The sequence below is a fragment of the Halictus rubicundus genome, chromosome 5 (genome assembly GCF_050948215.1).
Source record: "Halictus rubicundus isolate RS-2024b chromosome 5, iyHalRubi1_principal, whole genome shotgun sequence".
Lineage (NCBI taxonomy): Eukaryota > Metazoa > Arthropoda > Insecta > Hymenoptera > Halictidae > Halictus > Halictus rubicundus.
In genome coordinates, this window is record NC_135153.1 from 18,811,708 (window position 1) to 18,833,131 (window position 21,424).

At 42.7% G+C, this 21,424-nt stretch overlaps 1 protein-coding gene across 2 annotated transcripts in view; it reads right to left on the bottom strand.

The window, feature by feature from the left end:
- Nucleotides 1-21,424, bottom strand: part of Nlg-5 (neuroligin 5) — a 196,116-nt gene that overhangs the window by 51,698 nt on the left and 122,994 nt on the right. The gene's annotated exons all lie outside the window — the stretch shown is intronic.

A 21,424-nucleotide genomic window follows, 5' to 3' on the forward strand; every position in this document is an offset into this window, starting at 1 on the left:
AATGTCCTCCGTCGCTTCGTTTAGAAGTTATTAACGAAAAACGGGGACCAATCAGAGCGCGCTTATAGCAGAGTGGCCCCGCCTCGGCGACAGAGCGTCCCGCCTCCCGCTGAGCATGGCGTTCGCATTGGCCGAGTCAGAATCCGCCTGCCGTATCCGCGCTCTCATTGGCCCGTGTTTTTCGCTAATAACTCCTGAACGAAGCCGCGGAGAATATTTTCGCAAAGGAAAAAGTTGCTACAAATTGCGTGAAGAATCACCCCTGTCAAGTACAACATTTTTGGGACACCCTGTCTACAGGAGAACGAAGAGGCTCGTCGCTTTGAGAAAAATAGTGCATACACACATATGTGTACACCTATGTCACTAAAGCTTCGACGTGTTCGTCGCCCATTGTCGAACGCAAATATCACGGAACGATGTGTGTAAATATTCTCCCCGTCGTTTTCCTCGCTAATGAGAACGCTACGCAGCGTAGAACGCCGTGGAGAAAGTATCAGAAATACATTCGAAAAGGGATTGCACAAGCTGCACGGCGGCATAAGCAGATTTCTTCGAACGTAGAACGTCGTCGTCGTCCTGTGTCGTCGTAATATCGCGTCACCGGTAATATTGAAAAGTTGTAAAGGGATTTTGCGGAGGTGCTGCGAAACACGTTTCCCGATATCGATTCTGTACGCTTCGCAGTGTCCACACCGTGAATCAATAGAGATTGTTCAAGCTACTTACAATTAGATATCCCAGGGTAAATATAGACCCTCTGCTGACCATATGAGTCTATCAGTGTATCGAAGAATAGTGCGATATTCTAGACGATAATTGGCCCTGCCAGTGTTCTGGACATTTATCTTGTAGGACACGTGCCTTTTCACTCCTGGGCGACCGAGGCCTCTAAAGATACGCTGTCCTTTTCTACGTTCGACAGTGCATCGAAGAACAGTATCTCCTGGCCGATACATGTCCCTGGCCAGACCCGTGTTTTGGACATTTATCGTGTAGGACGTTTATACTCCTAGACGACCGCGGCCTCTAAAGCTTCACTGTCCTTTTCTGCGTTCGACAGTGCATCAAAGAACAGTATCTCCTGGCCGATACATGTCCCTGGCCAGACCCGTGTTTTGGACATTTACCGTGTAGGACACGTACGTTTATACTCCTGGGCGACCGAGGCCTCTAAAGCTACGCAGTCCTTTTCTACGTTCGACAGTGCATCGAAGAACAGTATCTCCTGGCCGATACATGTCCCTGGCCAGACCCGTGTTTTGGACATTTATCGTGTAGGACGTTTATACTCCTAGGCGACCGGGGCCTCTAAAGCTTCACTGTCCTTTTCTACGTTCGACAGTGCATCAAAGAACAGTATCTCCTGGCCGATACATGTCTAAAACAAACTTAGTAGAAAATTCAAGTTTGTATTTCTTAATTTATTATACAGGGTGTCCCGAATTTAAATGGCAGAACTAGAGCGTGTGGGGGACCGAAAAACTAAGACAAAAAGTCTTTTAGATATTTGCTCGTTTTGCTTCGATTGGTTGATTGAATTGATTAATTGATTTATGGGTATCCCTAATACATTACTAAGATACATATTTATTTGTACATTGTCCAACGTTTTTAAGAGATGAAAAGAATTGAAAAAAATATTGCACCACTGAAAACTGAAAATTGTCGTCTCGTGGAAAACTGAATTCGGGGTAAAATTTATTATTGACGAGAACTTTAGGATTGTGGCAGCATGCATGAGACGCATGATTGCCATCGCTGTCGCTTCGATACTTCTCAGGCGGTCGAAATACTGCCGCGATATTTTTCGTTCGCCGAGCGTCGAAAATTTAATTAGATTTTCGATATCCGGATGCCGGGAGGCGTCCATAAATACTAATATTATGCTCGAAAGTTAAAGTTGTCCCGATAAATTTGAACCCGAGGCTGACGATGGAATATTCGATGAAAAGCGACGGGTTAACGAAACATTTTTAGACACGGTTACGTACTCCGAGTCTAATGAAGGCGGGAAACGCGAGGGGTGGGGGGATTCATTTATTTCCATTACCGTCACGGTCGATTAGGGGAAATTCCATCCTGGGGAGGGTTAGTTATTACAGGAACGCTGTCAGATAATCGAACTTCAGATAAATGCAGCCGACCCATGTCGTGTATATACGTCCCCCCCTGTATATTTGTCTGTGTGTAAACGTCGACAAATTACCCGCGCCCGAATAATGTGTCGGTCCACGGTTAAACATGGGAATTGTGGTGGGGTCTGGCTTGCACTAAATTTCCTAATAACGTTCAAAATTCTATTGACATTTCGATTAATTGGCTGGCTCGTTCCCAGTTTTTCTACTCTTCCCTTTCGCTCTAAGGTGCATCCTTTGAGCTCTCTCAAAGCTTTCAGAAGCTTTGTCCTCTATACCTTTTGTCTGTTCGCTGACCCAACGACCTCAAGAATGTAATAAAATTCAAGGAAATTTCATGAAATAATTTAAACTGTACACTGAACATATTAACGTGTAAATTCATTTTCAAAGATGGCTCAATTATTCTGTATCCCGTTTCTGGGAGTCGTGGCTCACATAATGTTAAAGGAGGATCATTTTCTTCCCACGTAATAGAAAACACTACGAATTGTCTACTTTTTCGAAATATATTCCACATATAAAGTATAAAGCGACCGGTTAAATTTTCTCCAAAATTTTGGAAGATTTTATAGAATCTGTGTCGGGGGGAAATCTTTTACTGTACACTTTGTAGATGTAGGAGCTTACTGTTACACCATTTTATAGTTGACTCATTTTTCTTCATAACTGAGACCCCGTAGTTTTCCTCTGCAGTCCGATAACGTACCCTTTGATAAATTTATTAATTTTGATAAAATCAATTTTAAAATAATATGCCACTATATACATATATATTAAATATTTTATTTGATGTATATTAAATTATTTATTAACAAATTCCTTCCGGAAACGGTGTCATAATTTTTACAATTTCAGTAGAACGTACTGCTTATTCTTCTAGTACAGATCATTGAATTTCTGCGAACTCGTGTCGCTCTATTTTCCGGATATTTAGTACATAATGCGGCAGTTTCCATTGGGGTCTAAATGTGCACATACCTATGTACAGAAGGTGTACATGGCTATGGTTCGAGCGGAGGACCACGTTGATTCCATGCTAGGAATGCACAATATTATATTAATAATTAACCGGTACTGCCGAACAGGTAAATTAGTTCGTATGCATCCGATACCATTACTGCGGTCGATTGGGGAATTGCCGGACTGGGGTATGGCATTATCATTTTGCTTTCTAGCCGGCGAAAGTAAAAATAAAAGTATCAAACTTCCGTGGTTTCTGCTGTCCTCTGTTTAGAATTTGAACTAAATTTGCGGATAAGACAAACTTCCCCTTCTCAACCACAATTCAACTTAAAAATATACGACGATTCGAAAAGGGGCGAAAAATCCCTAAAATCCCTAAAATCCTGAAAAATTTTTTTATGACTCTCTCTTTTGACTGTCTTCAAAATTCAGAAGAAAGAATATTTAGCACCCCATTGCTGCTTTCCTTCGAAGTGAAAAAATGTAGAAAAACAGCATCGAGCTTATAATTATTCACAGTATCTCTAGTAAAAAATAGTTTCCTCCATCTACCATCTATCTGCGCAGGTGTTTTAGCAATTCATTGCGTCCGTCATATCTGTAGAATGAATAGAAGTTTCTAATGAGACTCGCTCAGACGTTATCGGGGATTGAATTTCGCGGGGGGGGGGGGGGGAGGAGGAGGGGTAACGGGTGGAATCGGTAATACGAAGTTCGGGACAATCGAGTTCTATTGTGTGCCGGTGGCAAACGACAGATTAGAAGACGTCGCGCTTGTGATTGACGTGCGGTAACAGGTTTCCGTGGTGTTCGACCGAGTTCCAGGAGAAAACGTGTGCCCTCGGAACGCATTATCAGAGGCACTCGGAAGCGGCGGTAATTAAATAGAGTGACGTAGCCGAGGACTTTGCACGAAGGTTGTAAGCTCAGAGTCACCCGGTGGGTGACTGTGACTGGAGGGGTGGGGAGGGGAGGGGAGGGGAGGGTCGACGAACCGCGCGTTCCTTTCGTTGCACTTGAATGCATTAGCTCAGCTTAAAGTTGAGACGCCACCGACGACGACGACGACGTCGACGACGACGACGACGTCTCTTTGCATTTGCATTTACTGGCGGTGCCCACACGCATTTGCATTTACTTACGAATCATTGCTCCGACCTAACCGTCCGAGATCTCGCAGCTTTTGACAAAGGCGAGAACCGCGTGCACGGAGAAAAGAACGAAACGACGGTCGACGCCTTCGAGGAATTATTACCCGGCCCATAATCCCCGGTTGCTAAACAAAAAGATGAGAATTGAATTTAATTCGACTTTTTTCTACCTCGAATTAAACATTCGATGAAGGGTCAGAGGCTACAATCTGGACCAACATCTTGCTGGATTTGTTGGTTTTTATTGTTTGGTAATTTATTTTCTGTAACATAAAAATTCCGGACCAGACCGGAAGCGGTACATGTTGATTTTGATGAAATTTTGGAAACAGGACCATCGCTGTTCTTGTCCATGAATATTGAACCCCTGGACGATAAATGACATACAGTCATGAGCAAAAGTGTAAACACGCTTCGCTAGTTTTGCACGAAACGTGACAATTGCAACCTATTTTTCAATTGAATGATGAAGCTTAGGTAATAATAATTATATGGTGATCGTGAAGGTGTTCATGAATTGTGGAAAAGGAGAGAACAAGAATGGTACAACATTGAGCCGGAAATGATTAAAAATTTGGCAGATGGTACGCCACGCAGGCTAGAAGCAGTACAAGAAAAGTAAAGGAAAATGAACAAAATATGAATTTAAACCTTCATTTCGACGAGCACAATTAAAGTGCAAAACTGTAAAAATTGTCTTCGATCCCTATTTCCGATAAACATTCCGTACATTGTTAATAAAACTGCTGTGTTTCGTGTATCCTATTCACTTTGTAATTACTGGTACCTAATCTTTATCATTCGATTGAAAAATAGGTTGTATCATCGCGTTTCGTGAAGAACTAGCGAAGCGTGTTCACACGTTTGCTCGTCTCACTGTGCATCGAGAATTCGTTGAATCTGTTACATACTGTTACACGCAATGTGCCCGTAACAGCTATTTTATAGTCGAGCGACAGATATTGGCGACGTGACGCTGACAATAAGGTAGACTCCTCCGGCCGAGGGACACGTTATTAATGTCCTGCTGCTTTCGCTGAAAGCGCTCGCGCAGGTGTTCACTTTTTTCCCGGTTGGCTCGCGCAGACTCGCACAAGTCCCGCGGGCATTGAAAAGCAGCGTTCCCATCGAAAATTATTGAAAATCGAAATGAACGCGGAGGACGTAGAATAAACGCGAGGACGGCAATCTCGATCGAAAAATCGAAATCACGCTGCCGTTGACTGGATTAAAAATAAATTTCATTGTCCCGCGCTCGTTGCACCGTGAACAACGCCGCGCCGCGACGGCGTGTTCAATATTTGCATCGAATACCTACGGATAATTATAAAGAAAGATTGCTATTCGACAGTAGTTTTTCTGCTCAAGTCAACGTGGTATTATTTCGTAATAGACACAGTGGTAGGTACCAGTCTCTGCTTTGTTCACGTTTTCTCGCCTCTCTTCTCGTCGAGTTCTGATGCAAATCTGATGGTGCTAACACGAGAGCCTCCTCCTTCTCTCCCCCCTACCTCTTCTCATTGTTTTTACTTCGCCTAATGAATATCAGGTCATTTCGACTAACTGAACTTAACGTGGTTTTTCTTGGCGCTCTGGCATAAGCAGTCACGTGAGATTCGTATTACTGGACTGCGGATCCAGTAAAAAATGTCTGCATTAACATATTCCGGTACGGTGACGAGATATATGGCACACGACATTAACGAACGAACATTAGCAATATTTATACTTGGGTTTTTGTCGTAAAAGATCGTTCAACTAGTGGCGTAAATACTGCTTTCGCGGTTATTACCATTAATCGCTGTAGAACAAACCGTCTCGTTTTTATGTGAATGTGGTCTAACAATAATTTTGTTAGATAAAAATCAGCCGGAAGGAAAATGAGATAGTCGATTCGAAGGCAAACTCCATTAATTTTACGTGCTGCTTAACCCTCAAGTGCATAGGTAAACTAAATATTAGGAACATGAATGCATACATGAGGTCCATTGAGGACCCCACTTACCTAATTCCTTGCTAACTTTGATTACAGCAACAATTTATTTCTGTAAACTTTCTGTAAAACTGTACAATTTCTGTAAACTAAAAATGGCGCGGCTAAAAAGGTTAACACAAAATCCAACACTGGGGTCCTTTGCGGACCCCAAAATGTATTATAACAGCAAGACAAATGCAATTAATTAGATTTTCCGGTATCTAAAAACTGTATTCAACAATTGTTTACGAAAAAGTAAACGACTAGTGCGGACTAAAAAAGTTTCAGACCCACCCTTAACGCGTGATCGCAAAGTGCAGTGTTTACTCGATATATGTCCAACAGACGGGTCCAGCCACTGACATATATCTGCTAGGAGATTTCTTTGTACCATCTTACAGAGTTCATATTTGCATTCAAGCTTTTGAAACCGGTCTGATTTGTTCGAAACTTTTACAAACTGGGGTAAGTAAAAGTCGAACGACTATGAAGGGGTGTCCAAAAAGCGTGTTCTACAAATTTTTACGAAAAAGTAAACGACTTGTGGGGACTAAAAAAGTTTCAGACCCACTCTTAACGCGCGATCGCAAAGTGCAGTGTTTGCTCGATGTATGTCCAACAGACGGGTCCAGCCACTGACATATATCTGCTAGGAGATTTCTTTGCTCTACCTTAGAGAGTTCATATTTGCATTCAAGCTTTTGAAAACGGTCTCATTTGTTCGAAACTTTTACAAACTGGGGTAAGTAAAAGTCGAACGACTATGCGGGGATGTCCAAAAAGCGTGTCCTGCAAGTTTTTACGAAAAAGTAAACGACTTGTGCGGACTAAAAAAGTTTCAGAACCACTCTTAACGCGTGATCGCAAAGTGCAGTGTTTCCTCGATGTATGTCCAACAGACGGGTCCAGCCACTGACATATATCGGCTAGGAGATTTCTTTGCTCCACCTTACAGAGTTCATATTTGCATTGAAGCTTTCGAAAACGGTCTGATTTGGTGGAAACTTTTACAAACTGGGGTAAGTAAAAGTCGAACGACTATGCGGGGATGTCCAAAAAGCGTGTCCTACAAATTTTTACGAAAAAGTAAACGACTAGTGTGGTCTAAAAAAGTTTCAGACCCACTCTTAACGCGCGATCGCAAAGTGCAGTGTTTCCTCGATGTATGTCCAACAGACGGGTCCAGCCACTGACATATATCTGCTAGGAGATTTCTTTGTACCATCTTACAGAGTTCATATTTGCATTCAAGCTTTTGAAAACGGTCTCATTTGTTGGAAACTTTTACAAACTGGGGTAAATAAAAGTCGAACGACTATGCGGGGATGTCCAAAAAGCGTGTCCTACAAATTTTTACGAAAAAGTAAACGACTAGTGCGGACTAAAAAAGTTTCAGAACCACTCTTAACGCGCGATCGCAAAGTGCAGTGTTTACTCGATATATGTCCAACAGACGGGTCCAGCCACTGACATATATCTGCTAGGAGATTTCTTTGCTCTACCTTAGAGAATTCATATTTGCATTCAAGCTTTTGAAAACGGTCTCATTTGTTCGAAACTTTTACAAACTGGGGTAAGTAAAAGTCGAATGACTATGAAGGGCAGGTATTTGTTTGCTGTATGCTTTTTCTTTCGGTTCATCGTGGAAATTCAGGTCGAGTTCGTCGAAGCACGATGAAAACGTATTGCGTTACGATACTTCCGGCGGTAGCGCTTATTGCTTAGCACTGTAAACGTTCTCAGCAGCCGTACAGCGACTCCGCTGGATGTCTTAATAATGCAATCTGTTCTTTTCTTCCGAGACGACGCGACGCGACGCGACACGGAAGCTCCTCGGCCATGGAAGTGTCTTCGTCGAAAGCGTACAAATTTAATGAAAGAAAAACATGGTTAGCGAGCCGTGGCAATCGTCTCGTCGAAATGGCGGTCGCGTCTTTGTCCGTCCGTCGAATGAAATTCGCCTTGTTTCCCCCCCCCCCGGCAATTGATCGCAGTTAATGTTATTTTTCGATCGACGAGAGGACTCGAGAGAACGGCGGAAGAGTAAGCAATTTACTGTATCACCGGAGAGAGATTCGATTCGCTTGTTACGGTCGCAATCTGTGCTCCGATATTCACAATAAAGCACACTGTAATCGAGTAATCGTACAGTGTTTGCTCGATATATGTCCACGAAACGGGTCTACCGAAGGACATGTATCGTGTAGAAGATACTATTCTTTGATACACTGCCGAATTTAGTAAAGGACAGCGAAGCTTCTTGGCCTCTCAGGGAGTATACTGAGTGGGGGTAGTCCCGCGACTTTTATCGGCTAGATATTTGCGACATATATCGAGTAAAGACTGTACTCGTACGAGATTCTTTACTATTCATTATTCTTGCATTAGCTAATAACATTTTAATATTGCCTTTTGTTTCATCTAAAATTCAAAACCGTCTAGTTTTAATAATAATCGAATTTGCCTTTTCCTCCAAATTCGACGGAAACGGTAGAATTTGCGTTTTTTTAATTAATGAGCACACGCACATTCCGGGGAGCGTGCTTCAGCGATTTCAGGGAATGAAGGGGTCTCGGTCGAATTAAAGAGTCTTTCATTTTAAATGAACATCCTCGGTTCCGGTATAATCCTGTCGGGAACTTCCTGGACAAGCCTGGCCAGCGATCAAAGGAAGGTACAACAGTCATTTTTATTTTTTTTTTTTGAATCAGAAACTTACTCGCATTAGACTCCACCGCGCGCAGACTATAATTTTTGTGAAAGTTTTAATTCGAGATCCAGATCGTACCGCGGAGGACTCTTATCAGAGGATGCGCCGAGATATTATCTAATTAACTGTCCGACTTTGGCTCTGTGTACTGCGCGGCAAAATTGTTTATTACACAGTCGGAAAGTTCTGATTACTGGGATTACCATATTCATAGTTCTGATGTACGTCCGCGGCCAGCATTGTTTACAGAAAGGTACCTAATCGAGACCTTTCGTTAATCGTAAAAGTTAGAATGGCGACTTTAAGGCGCCACTAAAAATTGCTGTCTGTATTTAATAAATTACTAAACACTTCGGTATTGTACGAGTAAATTGCACCATTTTCGTGTGTATAACATGAAAAAAGATTAGAATTAAAAATTAAAAATTGCTGCAACGTCTGTATTTAATAAATTACTGAACACTTCGGTATTGTACGAGTAAATTGCACCATTTTCGTGTGTATAACATGAAAAAAGATTAGAATTAAAAATTAAAAATTGCTGCAAAGTCTGTATTTAATAAATTACTAAACACTTCGGTATTGTACGAGTAAATTGCACCATTTTCGTGTGTATAACATGAAAAAAGATTGGAATTAAAAATTAAAAATTGCTGCAAAGTCTGTATTTAATAAATTACTAAACACTTCGGTATTGTACGAGTAAATTGCACCATTTTCGTGTGTATAACATGAAAAAAATTAGAAGGGAAATATTCTAGGAAGAAATGTTTCGTTTTGGAATTAAAGTAGCTTCGAGGGCAAAGGGTTAATGACACGAAATAATAAGTGTCCAAGTACAATATTAGTTGAACCGATTCGCAGGCGTTGGAACGTACCGATTCGAATGCGAACGGCCCGGAACGGCCCGCCGTTCGATGATTAAACATAAGCCGAGTAGAGTGAAACTTTTCAATTGGGCAGGCTCTTGTCGAGTTTGAAGTTACCGGTGTCCCTGGGGATCGCGGGAACCGATTCGATTGCCGTCGCAAAAATGATCTTTCAGTTCCTAGACGAGATGGAGAAATGTTAACAAAATCGAGGGTGGGAAGGTTTCTCGATCGGCTACCGAGTTGTCCATTTTCCCTGTCTGCCGTCGGAGGGGCAAAGGTTAAGGATTTTATCTTTGACGCCGCGCCGCGCCGGGTAGAACGAGGTAAATCTCATTAAAATCGCAGTACGAGTTTCGCTTCTCTCGCCTGGGCGAAGAAGAAAGGACGAGGAACTCGAAGGTATCGTTAATTAACTCTGTCCGTCGCGGGAAAAAGTTCGTGCTCTCGCAATCTCGAGCGCAGTCACTAGGATCCGTTTTCAATGTTTCTTGGGGGAGATTAAACGGCCGGGCTATTCGAGGATCACCGGGTTCGACAACGAATTCGAGTTCTCACCGGGGGAGTCTGATATGTAGCTACTTAAAAGTTTTTCGGGAAATCGACTGTTCTCGAACGTCTGGCGATTACACTTATTTCCTCCATTTATTAAATTAAACCTACAGTTAATACGAATACGCGTATGTATCTGCGTACACGTTCCGCTATCGTGTACACATAATGCACATACAGTCCCAAAAATGTTGTACTTGAAAGAGACGATTCCTCAGGCCATTTCGAGTAACTTTTTCCTTTGCGAAAATCTTCTCCGCGGCTTCGTTAAGGAGTTATTAGCGAAAAACACGGACCAATCAGAGCGCGGCAGGCCCCGCGACAGGCCCCGCTGAGCCTGGCGTTGGCATTGGCCGAGCCGGAATCCGGCCGCTCCAGCCGCGTTGCGATTGGTCCGTGTTTTTCGTTAATAACTCCTTAACGAAGCCGCGGACAACATTTTCGCAAAGGAAAAAGTTGCTTCAAATCACGTCAAGGATCACCCTGTTCAAGTACAACGTTTTTGGAACACCCAGTATATCAGTTTACCCTCGCAAAGCTGTGATGATTAGATTCAACGAAACACCTTTATCCAATAATTTTTTTTGCGCATTTGTCAATTTATGAAACTTCAGTATTTTAACGTGATCAGAATAAATTGTAACGATTCAATGAGGAACTGCATCAATTTTCAGTAAATATTCTGTACCACAGATTCCGAGGACATTTTTATCCGCTGAAACGCTTAAATACATATCTACAATGTGAATATAACAAATTTATCGATTAACAGAACTGATGCGCGCTGGCATGGCGCCTCGATTTACGCGGTAAATAAACTTTCAGTTTACACGGCGCTTTTACAGGCTTTCGATTCTACGTGATCAAAATATATGTAGCTACTTGGTTACGAGGCTTATTGATTTTATCCTGTACACATATAGCCGGTAACAAATTTCTACGAGATTGCATTAATTTTTTACGAGGTTGAAATGTTCAAATGTTTTTATGTATTCCGATTGACGCTAGTTTTTCCTTTATTTTGACTAAGCAGAAATCCAGTACCTCTGCTGTGTTCAACTATAGGTATAATGAAACTAAACGACGGATGCTAATGCAGATCGACGTTCTCGCGAAATAATTAAATTAAATCGCAATGATACTATTGAATCAATTCAATTGAACATAACAAATTCATATTGAAATAAGTGATATAACTAGACTGATAACTAGATTGCGGAGTATTATGCGATATCAATAGACAATAGATTTTGTATTATTCTCACAGCTTTTGAAGCAGCAAAAGTTCTTAAATTTAGCTTCCTTTAAAATAAGGGCCTTTAAGGGCCTTTAAGTCCCTGAAAATTGAGATTGGTAATGGAAAATGATTTCTAGATTAAATGTTCAGTACCTGAAACGCCAACACTCGGTGTTGGGCAGAGTATGCAATTAGATTGAACATATTAGATGACAATCACATACCGCTACTTGTCTTGTGTGGCGTCTCTGCTCGAAACCAACTATAACATCAAAGGGGCACATATCTAGCATACCGGTGAGCATTCAATCCAGTTAATTACATTGTAAGTATCGTTAGCGCAATATTATTATTCAATAAAAATCGTTACCGACGAGCAATCTTCAAAATTCTTTGTCACACGTGTGTACAGAATATATCCCTTTTATGACAATTATTAAAAAACCTGAAAGATATGCTCTGTTATTCTGCGTAACAATTTTATAACTATAAAATCATATAATTTTTCATTTTTTGGGCGAAAAATATTTTCTGGCAATTGTTTTGTCTGGCACGGTCTCACAGTTTCGCCGCCGGTATGTACAGGGTGTAAAGAAATTTTTGGCCTTGGCTGCCATAGGCGTATTCCACATCTACGGATCGATGAAGATTTCAAATTTCTTTTTATTGCTTTATATTCTACGCGTCATGACAATAAACAACAATTTGACCGTGAAATTTAAGGATAATTTTGCGGCAACTTTCTCTTACAGATCTTCATCGATTCGAATACGAGAATACGCCTATGGCAGCCAAGACCAAACATTTCTTTACACCCCGTACAACAGTTTCAATTTAGCAAATCAAAATGACTCACCTACCTGCTGTGACATGACCTCATGACAAATTTAAACGAGAACAATATTGGAAACGTCCTTTTGTTTTTTTAAATCGATTGATATATATAAAATGTTATAAATTTGTTTTCTGCTGTAACCCACCACGATGTAAATATTAACTGTAACCTTCCCTTTTATATTCAATTGTAATCGATGTGGTCGCTAATGACCTAGCTGTTAATGCGACCACTTTAAAATAAACGATATATAATTCGCACAAGAATTAGTATGCAAACGGCCTAAAAATTCCGGAGAAATGGAGCACCGTGTTCGCCCGGCGAAATCAATGCCGATTTCTTTGTTTGGAACGAGAACCTATATCCGGGGCGTGGCGCGGGCGGGACAGGGGCGGGGCGAGAGCGGAGGGGGGCGGGGCTAGAGCGCGAGGCAGTTCCAGGCATGACGAGGACCGGACGGAGTGTCGTTCAGTTTCGAATTTCGGGTTCTCGCGTTGCGTGGGTGGGTGCCCCTCCCCCCGGGGGGGATTGGAGCATCGATTATGCGAAGGGGTGATGCGCCGACAGCAGTTAAACCGACACCGTGTTCTTCGGTCTATGTAAACGACGTCTCGAGACTAACTTACATTCTTCGCCTATCGTTTCGGGCCGCTCCTTTGTCGATCCCCGGTAAACACTGGCTTGTTTGGCCGACGGGAAAGTTGTCGACCGTCAGAGGGCTCGTCAACGGCTGCGACACGAGGCTAAAGAATACTAGTCGGGTTGCCGATGGGTCGACGGAGGCGACGAGTCCTTCGAGTTTCTTTTATTTCTTTGTCTCTCGGTTCTGACTCGTTCCCGCGTCTCGTACCTCCTCGCTTTCTTCTTTCCTTTTCTTTTCCTTTTTCTTTCCCGTCCATTCCAACGAGGAGCATTCATTGTCCACTCGCGAACTTTTCGAGCTCTCGTGCAAGGCGCACAAAAACCAGAATGGAGGGAGGAGATTGATTGTGAGACCGCCAGGTACAGACCCCCGGCCCTTCTCGCTTTTCTAACCCTTCGCTCGTTTCGACCGACCAACCCCCCCCCCCCTCCACCTCCCTCCCTCTCGAGGCTTGATGAATTTATGATAACGTTTAATGTCCCGCTCCGGCGACAAGGATTTCCTCGCTCGCGTGCTCCGGGGCCATTGTCAGAGCCCCGCCCCGGTTTGTTTGGATCCGTTGAAGAGGTGTTTTTCGTATTTTCTTTTTTTTTTCGAAACGATCCCACGAATGCGAAGGGCGCTCAGACGGAGGGTATGGTTGCGCCGTTTAATCGAAGGACAGCGGACCCGTCCGTGACCGAGCGTGATCGTCGACGCAACAAGTGTTGTCACCGTTGTGATGTCCGCTGTTTAATATGTGTTTTGTAACGTCGCGACGCCTCGCGACGCGTCGAACGGTTTCGCCGTCGAGTGCCGTTTTGTATGATATTCGACGTTTTATCGGGATTTGTCTGCACGGTTTATCGTAGGACTCGTCGATATTGATAATTGCGCAATTAATTGGCCGCATTGACTGACACAACGCTGGTTATTGTATTAATTAATTCATGAATTACGCGAACCATGCGTCGCTGCCTACCAATTACCGTGCTAATTGTTTGAAGCATAGCCGGCCGGATTAATTGAGGAGCAGTGTAATGAAGGTTAATTATTTTATAAAATAATTGCGCCGCAGTAATTAATAGAAACCAACAATTAACGGGCTGGATTGCTTTGGCAAGCGAATCGACGAATCTTTTCACGGCAAACGCTGCTGAACAAATAGTCAACCTTGAGAAAAAGTGGCGAGAAATAATGTTTACCACTACTTCGCAAACTACTGGGACTGCGAGCTACAACAATAAACAAAAACAGAGTGAAACGGTGTACATGTCTACAAGAGATTTCATTTGTTGTTGTTTGTTGGTGTTGTTCGCATTCGTTGTTGTTGTTTCATTTATTGCTCATTTGTTGTTGTTGTTTATTGTTAATGTTGTTGTTAATTGTTGTCTATTGAATAAGAGTGAGAAAATTGATGGGGCGTCCCCTTTTTGTCTCCGACCGTGGCACGTTGCGCAATAAAGGATCGCGTAAGTGTCCGATACAACGGTCCCGGGATGAGACATTTATTCATTCATGAATGATCCGCCATTTTTTCTTCCCGCAGCAGCGAGAAGATACTTTTCAACCGTGGAAAATCCCAAAGCCCACATTCACCTTGAAGACAGCATGCATGAGTAATTCAAGGACGTACATTTCGATCTCTTATCCTTCGCGGCGAGGTAAAAGGTTCATATTTTCAGGTCTGCCATCTTGTCTTCGCTATTTCGATATAATATCTCTTTTTCCGCCCGGGGATGTTTGCACGCTCAATATGCGCACGCCTCGGCACACATATCTTGTCGGGGCTTTTCTTCTTTTCTATTATTAAATATTAATACGCCTTACCGTTCCCGCAGAAAACGCGAATCCCCGCGGAAGAAATACGAACGCGGAGAAATCCTCTAACTCGTATTTCCGCTGCCTGTTATCGGTGTCACGCTGAACACAAAAATATGAATTCGTCGAGTCCCTTCAGAGAACAGTGGCTCTCGAAAATTAGATTTTCTGCGCGTCTGTCTCCGCGTGCGTGTGTGCGCGCCAGCCAAAATTCATACAAAAATATTCGTTATGCGGCGTATCTGTTGAGCTGTGGCGTGAAGGAAAGATATTTTTAATTTATCAAACTCGTCACACCAGTTAACTTAAAAATTAATGTGAAACTGTCAACGGATTGACAACTTGAAGTTACGAAAATGAATGGTCAACAATTTTTTCAGAGATCTGCTCGTTCGGGATAAGTGTCGCCACTGTGACCTCTACTTCCGGGTAAAGAAGGAAGACTTAGGATCGAAGAAAGATTTCAGATTGAACGCGAACGTATTCCCTAATTTTCCTGCGTGGGATCGATGACGCGTTCCCGACAATTTACCGTCTCCTCGTCACATCAGCAAATTAGATTACCCCGAAGAGGATTCTCCTTCCTTTTTTGTCGCCTTTTCCGTCGCGTCGTTTACTTCCCGCTGCAAGGATCACCTCGGATTGGCGGAAAATTAGCACGTTTCTCTTATAGATCCCCGGGAAATCCTTGCGACGTTTTACTGGAAAAAGTAACAAAAAAAAAAAAAAAAAAAGAGAAGAAAAAGAAAAAGAAACGAAGGTCTGTCACTTAAATTATACCCTTGAGGAATAAAATAATACCGTAGAGAATAAAGCAAATCGTATGAAATGGAAAAATCGAATGGATCCTTGCTTGAGTTTAAATTACTCGATATATGTCAACAACTCGGGTCTTGCCGGTGTCATATATCGTGCAGGAGACGTACCCGAGCCGTGTTATGTTTACCGAGGCCTCTCGAGCTTCGTGGCACCTCACGGAATATACCCCGCGGTAGTGGGGATAATTCCGCGACGTTTATCACCCAGGCCTTGGCGACATATATGGAGAAATCACTGTAGAGAACATATAATAATAATCGCAACAAAAATTGTATTATATTAAAACACGAACAATCGAAAATCGACGGCCGCGAGTGGAAATATCCTCTTAAAAGTTAAACATTTGTATATTATCGGTAAAATTGAAAAAGGTAGTAATCCGTTCGGCAAAAATGTGTAGAACGGACTGGGGATGACGAGAGGTGGTGAACCAACGGTAATGAATTATTTCAATTATAATTAACACAATTTCAAGGATTGCCCTTACAAATTACCAGACGCGTCAATAAATTACAATGGTTATTTATCGTCCAGAGCGAAACAATTGATGATTTGTTACATTCGCGGCGCGATATTAACAAGTGCATAATTAATCGGTAGATTGGATCAATTTAACAACAACTATTATATGGAATATGCACCGGAATGGAATCCACAGATATCTGGAGAATTATTTTCAGAAATAATTCACGCGAACGGTGTGTATCGGCGGTGCAAGCCGCATTGTAATTCCGTCGTATCACATTACTCTCGAATGGCTCGTATTAACCGTGCAAAGTATACTTTTCAATGGCGGCGGGCCGCACAATAGTCGCGGGAAATTATTCCGCAAGCTGTTTCGAGGAACCTTATCCTCGGGAACGGATCCCGTTTATCCTCGTGGAAATGTTTTATTGTCCGTGTTATCAATATCCCCCTTTTTACCGGGTTTCTATTTGCGTTTCAATTATCCCGTCAAGGGACCGCCTGCATAATTCTCTCCGTAGATCCGCTCGCCCGCGCACGCGCACGCGCACGCGCGCTCTCTCTGCTAACGAATATCAAAATTTACGAGAGAATTCACCGTCGAAAGACGTTCCCCGACGTTTGCGATCTCGCTCGAGATCGAATGAAGCCATCCCTCGGTCCGGAATAACGGGCAATTGCCTGTAACTGGTAATATTACAGACGTAATTTCCCATCCGCGGTTCCCTCGGCAAACTCTCGCCGATCCACGAGCGAAACCGAGAGGGAATTTTCAAGGAGCCGGAGATAACGTGAATTTACTGTCCGGTTGTTTTCGATTCTCCCGGCGATCTTCGCGAGAGCCAACTTCCTTTTAATAAACGCAAAGAGTTTCATCGCTGGTGGCCACGGTTTATCAAGAAGGAAGAATAATCCTTCGTTTACCGGGAGAATTCATCCCTGAACCCCTCTCTCCTCTCTCCTCTCTCCCCCTCTCCCTTTCACCGTCCCCCGACGTTGCTTTTGATGCCTTTGACTGAAAAAGGGGGTGGGGGGACGCCAGGGGGGTGTAACAGTCGCGGCTTTATGAAGCAACGCGAAGATTTTGCTTGAAACTTTCCTTATCGTATCCCCTCCGGGATTGTGAGGCTCCCTCGCATTCGTTATCGGTAATCCGGTACTTTCTTACCGCTATCGGATACCCCTTTAATAGAAATGAAATAGATTGAAAGTTTCGGTATGAAAAGAACCTCGAATCTGATTCTCGTGTGACCCGTTGCCGAACCGGCGCGGCGATGCCGGAGCTGCACCACTGGGAACGCGGCTTGCAACTTAGGCGAAAGCCACCGGACGCCGGACATTAGGCAGCATTTTATGAAATACTGTGATTTATGCGTAACTACTGTGTTTACTCCGTGCAGGACGTTCATTGGAAAACTTTCCAGCCGAATATCTCGAAAAGTATGGAAGATATTGAACAACTGTAAAACTCGTGTCCGAGGATTTCGAGGGTGACGTGTTCAAGGTGGTTTGAAGGTCAACTTTGTTTTTTCAAACGGAAACCTGAATTTTTTATTATGGGATCTGATCCAGACCTGTGCCACTGGGAACGCGGCTTGCAACTTAGGCGAAAGCCACCGGACGCCGGACATTAGGCAGCATTTTATGAAATACTGTGATTTATGCGTAACTACTGTGTTTACTCCGTGCAGGACGTTCATTGGAAAACTTTCCAGCCGAATATCTCGAAAAGTATGGAAGATATTGAACAACTGTAAAACTCGTGTCCGAGGATTTCGAGGGTGACGTGTTCAAGGTGGTTTGAAGGTCAACTTTGTTTTTTCAAACGGAAACCTGAATTTTTTATTATGGGATCTGATCCAGACCTGTGCCACTGGGAACGCGGCTTGCAACTTAGGCGAAAGCCACCGGACGCCGGACATTAGGCAGCATTTTATGAAATACTGTGATTTATGCGTAACTACTGTGTTTACTCCGTGCAGGACGTTCATTGGAAAACTTTCCAGCCGAATATCTCGAAAAGTATGGAAGATATTGAACAACTGTAAAACTCGTGTCCGAGGATTTCGAGGGTGACGTGTTCAAGGTGGTTTGAAGGTCAACTTTGTTTTTTCAAACGGAAACCTGAATTTTTTATTATGGGATCTGATCCAGACCTGTGCCACTGGGAACGCGGCTTGCAACTTAGGCGAAAGCCACCGGACGCCGGACATTAGGCAGCATTTTATGAAATACTGTGATTTATGCGTAACTACTGTGTTTACTCCGTGCAGGACGTTCATTGGAAAACTTTCCAGCCGAATATCTCGAAAAGTATGGAAGATATTGAACAACTGTAAAACTCGTGTCCGAGGATTTCGAGGGTGACGTGTTCAAGGTGGTTTGAAGGTCAACTTTGTTTTTTCAAACGGAAACCTGAATTTTTTATTATGGGATCTGATCCAGACCTGTGCCACTGGGAACGCGGCTTGCAACTTAGGCGAAAGCCACCGGACGCCGGACATTAGGCAGCATTTTATGAAATACTGTGATTTATGCGTAACTACTGTGTTTACTCCGTGCAGGACGTTCATTGGAAAACTTTCCAGCCGAATATCTCGAAAAGTATGGAAGATATTGAACAACTGTAAAACTCGTGTCCGAGGATTTCGAGGGTGACGTGTTCAAGGTGGTTTGAAGGTCAACCTTGTTTTTTCAAACGGAAACCTGAATTTTTTATTGTTGGATCTGATCCAGAGCTGCACCACTGGGAACGCGGCTTGCAACTTAGACGAAAGCCACCGGACGCCGGACATTAGGCAGCATTTTATGAAATACTGTGATTTATGTGTAACTACTGTGTTTACTCCGTACAGGGTGGTCATTTGAAAACTTTCCAGCCGAATATCTCGAAATGTATAGAAGATATTGAACAACTGTAAAACTCGTGTCCGAGGATTTCGAGGGTGACGTGTTCAAGGTGGTTTGAAGGTCAACCTTGTTTTTTCAAACGGAAACCTGAATTTTTTATTGTTGGATCTGATCCAGAGCTGCACCACTGGGAACGCGGCTTGCAACTTAGGCGAAAGCCACCGGACGCCGGACATTAGGCAGCATTTTATGAAATACTGTGATTTATGCGTAAGTACTGTGTTTACTCTGTGCAGGGCGTTCATTTGAAAACTTTCCAGCCGAATATCTCGAAAAGTATGGAAGATATTGAACAACTGTAAAACTCGTGTCCGAGGATTTCGAGGGTGACGTGTTCAAGGTGGTTTGAAGGTCAACCTTGTTTTTTCAAACGGAAACCTGAATTTTTTATTGTTGGATCTGATCCAGAGCTGCACCACTGGGAACGCGGCTTGCAACTTAGGCGAAAGCCACCGGACGCCGGACATTAGGCAGCATTTTATGAAATACTGTGATTTATGCGTAACTACTGTGTTTACTCCGTGCAGGACGTTCATTGGAAAACTTTCCAGCCGAATATCTCGAAAAGTATGGAAGATATTGCACAATTGTAAAACTCGTGTCCGAGGATTTCGAGGGTGACGTGTTCAAGGTGGTTTCAAGGTCAACTTTGTTTTTTCAAACGGAAACCTGAATTTTTTATTATGGGATCTGATCCAGAGCTGCACCACTGGGAACGCGGCTTGCAACTTAGGCGAAAGCCACCGGACGCCGGACATTAGGCAGCATTTTATGAAATACTGTGATTTATGCGTAACTACTGTGTTTACTCCGTACAGGGTGGTCATTGGAAAACTTTCCAGCCGAATATCTCGAAAAGTATGGAAGATATTGAACAATTGTAAAACTCCTGTCCGAGGATTTCGAGGGTGACGTGTTCAAGGTGGTTTGAAGGTCAACCTTGTTTTTTCTGATGGAAACCTATATTTTTTATTATGGGATCCTATTGTACGTATAAAAGACTAGCAATTTTGGTAGGATACTTTTTTTTATCCGCGCACTAGTTCCGGAGATATTTGAAAAAACAAAGTTGACCTTCAAATAACCTTGAAAACACCGCCCAAATAAAAAACTGGCCCCCTCTTTCCCCCTCGAAATCCTTGGACACGTGTTCTACACTGTTTCAATATCTTTCATACTTTTCGAGATATTCGGCTGGAAAGTTTTCGAATGAACACCCTGTATATGTCGCAACTACCTACCCCATAAAAGTCCTAGAACTATCCCCACTGCTGCGGGGTATTTCCCGTGGAGAGCCATGAACCTGTCCTTCTCTATTTTTATTGTCCTTTTTTAGGTTCTGCGTGAATCAAAGAATAGTATCTCCTGGACGATATATGTCCCTGACTATATCCAATATGTCTCACTGCTTAACGATAGTTGGGACGACGAATGAGCAAACAGTAACGACTACTACCCCTGACGGGAAATATTCGATTGAATATACAGGGTGTCCCAAAATATTGTATTTCTTCGGAAGAGATGATTGTTTAACGTTACTGTACGCAAAAAGATATTTTTGTGATACAATTCCTTCGGATCCAGCGTCCTCGCATCGATGCAGAAGAATAATCGATACTCGATTAATTAACATTCTACTTTCAACATTTCTTACGTCTTCCGCGTCTTGTTAGGTCAAAACGCGGGGCCGTATAAATTTTCCGCAGCGGTTATTCGTTTTACCTAATCGAATTTCGCGCGCTTAGTCGACGTATCATCCCCGTGATTAATAGCTCCGTTTCGCGGGCAGAGTGTCGTTAGCCCTTGAGTAATGCGCGACAGTAGCGGTGTACCGAGTTACGATTAAAATGATTGGAAATCGACGCGAGTCAACGTAATGGAAAATTACCAATTTAATCGAACTGCCGCAGAATTATGGTATTTTCGGTCGGTGTTTTCACATCGTTCGCGAACGTACTTTTTATTTGAGTTTAACAAAATTTCGGTTTGTTCTTATCGAAGAATAGACTGCTCGGTGCAAAAGTTTTAAATTAAAATGTTAATTAAAATGCTCGTTTACATAAATCTTTGTTCGAAAAAAGTATCTAACCCAGTCTTTTCCACATACTGTAGAACAGAGCAGAGCAATTTAGGAGTTTATGCGTTTATGACAAAAATGAGTAGGTGCAATTTAAAACAGAAGATTAAAGAACTTTAAGAGCGGTAATGTATTATTTTCACTACATTAAAATTCTAAGAGAAAAATAGAAATTTATATTTAGCTCCTGTGTCCTAGAAATTGACGCAGAAACGTTTTATTTTGCATAGAGATCCGGAGCCTAGTACTATAATAAGCTTAGAATGGAAGCGCTAGA